The 6,918-nt window shown below is 34.5% G+C and overlaps 1 non-coding gene across 1 annotated transcript; it reads right to left on the bottom strand.

Annotated features, from left to right (window-relative positions):
• Positions 1–2,692: 2,692 nt before the first annotated feature.
• Positions 2,693–2,764, bottom strand: TRNAH-GUG (transfer RNA histidin (anticodon GUG)). Its single transcript has one exon. It is a non-coding gene; the product is annotated as a tRNA-His (tRNA).
• Positions 2,765–6,918: the final 4,154 nt, after the last annotated feature.

Raw genomic sequence — 6,918 nt, 5'->3', positions numbered from 1 at the left:
GGGAAAGCTGATATAAATATATTTTTTTAATTATCATTTATTTAAAATTCTGTAATTAATGTAATTCTGATCAATTACATTAATTCTGTAATTAATGTAATTGATGTAAATAATGTAATATGCAGAATTACATACATATGATGCAGAAGATAAATAAAAGGGCGATTTCTGAAAAAGAAAAAGCTCATGCATTAACACAGACCTAAAAATATCAAAGAATATGGCCAGTAAATTGCTGCGTACACATCGGAACAAATTCAGACGAAAAGATATCGTAAATTTGAAGAAAAAATGTCAGTGGGCAGACTTTTATAATGACTCTATGATATTACGTAAATAATAATAATTAAAAAAAAACTGGCGTAACGAAGATCTGAACCTAGTTTATTATGATCACAACGCAATTTCCTAACCACTAAACGTTTTTTTTTTAAATAAGAACTTTATTATCAACGTTTGCTATTATTTACATCATAATGAATTATATACAATATATACATTCGAAATACAATCATTTCAATCGAATTTTCATGTTAACTATATATTCGGCAAAATAAATCATATATACATCTGTACAGTGAAATACCATTCATATGCAATCATTTACATAATTTATTCTATTATATTACAAGCAGCTGTTATAATCATATGCAAAGCTTTCACGTATGTTACATAAAATTTGGCGTCTTGTAATTTTCCTGATAGTTTTTTTTTTTTTTTTTCAGTTAAACATATAACACTGAGTTCTCTGTTTCCATTGAGGTAAAGGAACACTCTTTTTCCTGCCGTAGGAAAACGATCTGTTTCGAGTGGCTCAGACGCTGTTTTTTCTGATGGAGGTGGGAGCTAGTATCCTTCCGATTTGACTTCAGATTTGCCCCCATTTGCACTAGGGAGTGATGAAGGTGTCGTTCTGTTGTTGGTTGGAGGGTTCGTCTGATGTAAGGTTTGAAGTTAAGTGTGCCCATTCTTCTGTAGTCATTCTTCTAGACTGAATTGGTGATCTCCTCCTGGATGGAATTTCGATATGGTTCCGGGACTGTCTTCTCTTCCATACGCTTGGTCGCACCTGTGAACCCAAGTTACTTCTTGGGCTCACAGAATAATATTTCCTCTTGATTAGTTAGATTTCAGGAAGCCATCTTTTAACGGCTTTCTTCCTTGCAATATAACATTAGGTGGTATAGTGTTTCCGGTTCCTGGCAAAACTGACGTTGCATGCCCTTCAAGAGGTACACCTTTAGCCACTATCCACATCTTAGTTGGTAGGCAGGCATGGTGCACTTTAAAGAAGAAGGTTTTATACCTTGGATGTATTGGGAGCTTGAAGACATTGTTTAATACCGGATTGAGTGTGATTTGTCCTCTTCTTAATTCTCTATGTTGTGGTATGGGAATGGTTGTTCTGCTTAGTTTGAAGTATGTTGCTTTTGTTTTTTGACTTACCAGACAATCACGGCACGAGCTCTGAAGCCTTTCTAAGCAGCCCAAATAAATGCATTTCCTGCCAACCGGAGGAGTTAAAAAGTTACTCAACTACTTTTTTCTACTATTATTTTTTTTTCTTTCTCTGTAGCACAAATGAGCACCGATTTGAAGGAACATGTACATTCTCAGTTTTTACCTTCTGATAAATGTGAAGAATAAATGGACATATTGCTAATTTAGGATCTATAAAACCTTGAATTTCATTAAATCATGGCGACTCCTTTTGTGTGATTTATTTTTATGTTCATTAAACAACAGCGAAGATTTAGCAATTTAAACAATTCAAAGAGTAAATAAGTAATTACCTTCTTAATCCAATTGATTTTAACGTTTTTGTTTTATTCTTCTTTTAACCCTTTGTTTTCTTTTAAAAAATAATTTTACAGAATTCTTAATGGATTTATTAGAACAAAAGCAAACGAAGTTACGGGAGAATACTTCAGTGTATTTCATTGATTATTAGATATGCAACAATGCTCACTCTTCATTGTTGAAGAAATACATTTGCATATAATACGTCATCAAAAAATTTTTTAAAAAGTTGACTACTAAGTTACAGTTAATTTTTTTTAATATATTCAGTTCCCTCTTATTACGACATAAGTATTATCTATTCTTCGATCTCCGTTATTCTGAAGCACTGTTCTAAACGAAAACGTCTATTATAGCCCGAATGAGCGCGCACGTGATTAGAAGAGTGGTTCTTTAATCCTCTTAGCAGAACTAATATTATTAAATTACTGACTTATTTCCGAAAAGTTTAGGGTTATTGTCATTCTTGCATCCTCTTAACCGAATTAAGAAGATAAAACAAAAGCAGTAATCTCAAAAATTTTTCTGAGAATTATTTGTCAGCCGACCGCATTAACTTTCTTAGAAGCAGACGTATGTATGCTAAAAGACAAAAACTCGAGCAGACGAAAACGGCTAAACTCTGCTCATGTAAAGATTGTTGATTTCTTATGTTTCAAAATGCAGACGAAGAAAGAGTCAACGTTTAATTTTTCAATTTTGTTTCTTAATTTTTTTCACTGAAGGTAATTTTTAAATCAGCGCCACATGCTGATTTAAAAATATTTAAGGGAAAATGGCTAGGATCATAATCTCCTAGGTTTTATTATTATTATTATTATTATTATTTTATTTAATTTTTTTTAACGCAAGTATAACAAAATACTAAAATGAAAAAAAAAAAATAAACAAATGCCGTGACCAGGATTCGAACCTGGGTTATTGCGGCCACAACGCAATGTCCTAACCACTAGACGATCACGGCTAACTCAAATAAATTCCTCTAAATGATCTAAATAAACCTTCTTACTGTCAATGACCCAGGGAAAAGGAAGTGACTGAACTAGTTTTTATGACATCCTAATTTTGTCTCTTTGCTTAAAGAGGCATTAGTTTCCGACAATGTACACGTTCTTGTCACTCAACCTAACAAGAAGTGTGATTTGCTAGTAGCAATATCAAACACTATCTTGATAACCAGTTATTTACAATTTGTCACTCTGCATCTATTAAATAGCAACTGGCAATATCTGAGTGCTAACAATATATTATTCCATGGCTAATAAATAAATGTATAGTACGTACTAATTAGCTACTCAGTTCCATCTTGTTCTTAAAATTGGACATTTAGTTTAATACTGGGACGTGCAAGCTACCTAATTCTCTCCTCATCCCATAGTGGGAGAAGAATTCGATTAATACCCATGGGTGAGATGAATCAAATTCATCTCCCACCCAATAATAATCACAAACATCCCGCAGCGGGATTCGTTTAAAGTTTGCTTCTCCTTGCCAATTACAGGAACTTATTCCAGCCATTTATTTACATATTGATTTTTTTTTAGTTAGTTCCCAAGTTCGCTGCATTAAATGAGGGTTTAATACCTTAACTCAGAAAAATAGACCTTGGAAAAGTTTCAGTTTCTCAAAATAATACCAGGTAGGATTAGGAACACAAAATGCCTGCTATTTTTGTCACACACATCTTAGAAGATAGATAAATTATTATTTATTTAAAAATTGGTCATTTTATTAACAGCGTTGTCGCCAATGATTTTGATTCTGAACGCTGCATGTACAGATCTCATTCTTATGTATTTATCCAATGCATGTCGATAATCTAATAGCCACTCTCATTTTTTGCGATCCCAGTCTATTGTGCCAATTCGCCTTTGATCTCATCACACTGGCCAGAAATGCACGCGAGTTATTGCTCAGCTGATGGATGGAGTTGGCTACCTTCCGATTTCCTAAAGTGTGTCACCTACTCCTGTTTGCAGAATGAAAAAATGTTACAGGATTTATGTTGTAAATATTTTATGCTCTTCTTCAATTTCATCCTCCATTGCTTTCGTTCCTCATCTCCGTTTCTGGATGTTTGTATCCGTCCATTGTTTTCTTAATTCTGTCTTCACTTGTTACAGTTTCAGTTCCACATGAATTCCAAATTTAATCCACAAAATCGATACTTTCAGGAAAATAAACTCGTCCGTAGTCCCTAAGGGAAAAATATTGGGCCCATCTTTTTAAATATTCCTGGCACCTTACTGAGTTGCGTGTTATGCAAATTCTACGTATTTGGTATTTCCAGCACCCTGGTGGTGAATTATGGAAATACGAGCTTTTTTTTTTTTTTTTTTGCCAGATATTGCTTCCGCATGATGTATTCCTGGAAAGAGTCACAGCATTAAGATCACTAGATGGCGCTCTAAAGCCTTAAACAGAGATTCTTTAATTTTGATCACCATCAGCTATGGGTGAAAAGAACATCTACGTACAATGCAATTTGAATTACGTTAATACAATTTTATATTACCGAACTGTACCTACTATACTTACCTATCCCAGGGGATAATGTTATTATAACTCTGCATGATGTATCACTCCACCATTTAAACACTACTTTATAGTTATTATACTTTGACCATCATTATTGCATGTCCTCTTTGAAAGGAACTTTGGAAATGAGAAACTGAGGGGGAGATACAGACCAACAGGAGTTTAGAAGATAGCCCAGTAGTGTAAGGTAAAGAATAAAGCCACAGCACCTTTTTTTCGTCCCGTAATCAGAAGCCATTCTCACTTTCACTTGTCGCATATTTCCTGCTTTTTTCCTAGATAAAGACTCCGAGGAAACCAAGGATAGCTGTGCAGGTGATTGGTCCTTTCTAGACCAACAACCTCAAGTTGGACTTCGTTACTTGGGTTCGAGTCCAGTTATCCTTTAGGTTGTTTAGACTACTTTGGTGGACATAAAGAGGAATTTCCACAATAAAATAAGACAAAATTTGATTTCCCCTTGAAGAATAGTGCATAGGATAGGGGGTCTGCATCGCTTGAAGAAGGTAACTGTAAAACTCGTGGTCAGGGATTTACCTTATAAGAAATCCCACAGATTAAAATCCCCAATTTTGAAATATATTCATTTAACGATGTTCACCAGAAGTCTTTCATCTACAATCCTACAGGAAAGATCCATCCTGATGGAACATCTTTGGAATTTTACCAGCTTTTCGAACAGCATATCGTTGTTGGTGCCTACTTGTGGATGCTTTTTACATAAGAAACTAAATATTGTTTTATACTAGTCTGTTGTTGCATACGTTTAGAATTTGCCAGCCTGGTTTGACAGAGTGGATAGCAAACTGGATCTATAACCAATTAGCTGTGGATTCGAATTCCAACGTGGCCATGGATATTTGTAAAAGTCTGCTCTGGTCGAGCTTGTGTATCTCATTCTGCATGCAGTTTATACTGCTTTGTTTATCACTGGATTCGTGTGATTCGCTATTAAAAAGAATCAAGTCAAGATTTCATATGGCGTTAGAATTATTTAGTATATACATATGTGCTAATTATTATTATTTAAATATTCTTTATAAATGAAATAAATAACATTTAATAATTTTTTATAATATTAAAAACTTTTCTGTTTTTAACGGCTTTAAAAAAAGTCGGCAATTAAAAAAATAGAAGAGGAATGTAAGATAAGATATTGTTATTAATTAGCTAGTAACTAATTGAAGCCTATAAATTATTACCACAAAGTTAGTTAGAGGATGCATTTACTGAAAGTACACTTTTTCAAATGTGATTTATTTAATGAACTGCATAAACTTAACGGATGGGCCATAAACTGTGTTTCGAACTTTATTAAAACTATAAATTTTAGAAATAAATGTGAATATGTAATCAAGGCCGATAAATAACAGATTGTGTGTAGAATGATAACAGAGGGGGTTACCAGCGAACAAATACAACATACACATTTTGATGTAAGGTTTGGTGAAAGAAAAAAAAAATATATCATCTTCTTCAATATAAGCAAATGGGTGTTTGCTTGTATTGAGAAGATGATCACTGCGGATAAAAAGCACCTATGTTTATGACAATAAAACAAGCAAGTAAGGAAATGATTGAAAAAAATAAAAATAGGAATAAAAATCCTTGTTTTTTATACCTGATTTAAAATTCAGGGGAAAAAACATTGCATGGCATCTGGTCTAATAGATGCTACGCATTCTGAATATCACGTATTGGATTAGTACTTGAATTATTATTATTATTATAAAATAAAGATGGTGAAGTACATGATCTCTAGCAATGAAGATCCCTTTTACTGTATGTAAGTATTCGCTCGTGCAGTATAATATTTCCTTGGAGGAAATGCCGATTAGACCTCTAGTTGATCATAAAGAAAAATCACGAACACCACAACTCCTGTTGTTCACTCTTCTTATATTACAACTCATAACAACGCTAAAAGAATCATCCCCAAATCCAAATCAGACTTTGAAAGGGCCAAATGCTGAAACTCGCCTCATGCCTAAATGGCAGTGCTCCTTCTGGTCGTTTATCAAGGCCGCTGGACGCAACTTCTGCCCACCCAGGTTTCCACAACTCTCACATCCAGATGGTACTGTAGTTACCTCACCTTTTAGGTGAGGTAACTACAGTACTATCATGGCCGACATACTAGCATGACTCTCCTCTTCCAATTTCTTGCATTGATGACTTTGGTAAGGTTCCTTCCACTCCACCAAGAACGACTCCCTTCATGTCCCCCCCCCATAGTCGTCAGACAAAAAGAAATCTGAAGAATCCTTAATAACCTGAACACAAACAAGGCATCTGGTTCTGATGGTATCCCACATAAAATATTGTGCCCCAAAACTAACACCTGTTCTGTATCGCTTCTTCAATCTATCCTATTCAATTGATGGCATCTACTCTACAACATGGAAACAGGTCCACATTCAGCCCATCCCAACGAAAAGTGATAAAACCAAACCAGCGAACTGCCGTCAATTGCTTTCATTTCTGTCCTCTTTAAAAGTATGGAGGAAGTCATCATGAACCACCTATAGTCATACCAACTATTCAGTGATCAGCAGTATGAATTCTGCCACTCACGATCTA

This window comes from Typopeltis vanoorti, chromosome 14 (assembly GCF_054136105.1).
Source record: "Typopeltis vanoorti isolate ZY-2024b chromosome 14, IOZ_Tvanoo_1.0, whole genome shotgun sequence".
NCBI lineage: Eukaryota > Metazoa > Arthropoda > Arachnida > Uropygi > Thelyphonidae > Typopeltis > Typopeltis vanoorti.
Note: the sequence above shows the minus strand (reverse complement) of the source record. Positions and strands in the feature narration are given on the sequence as shown.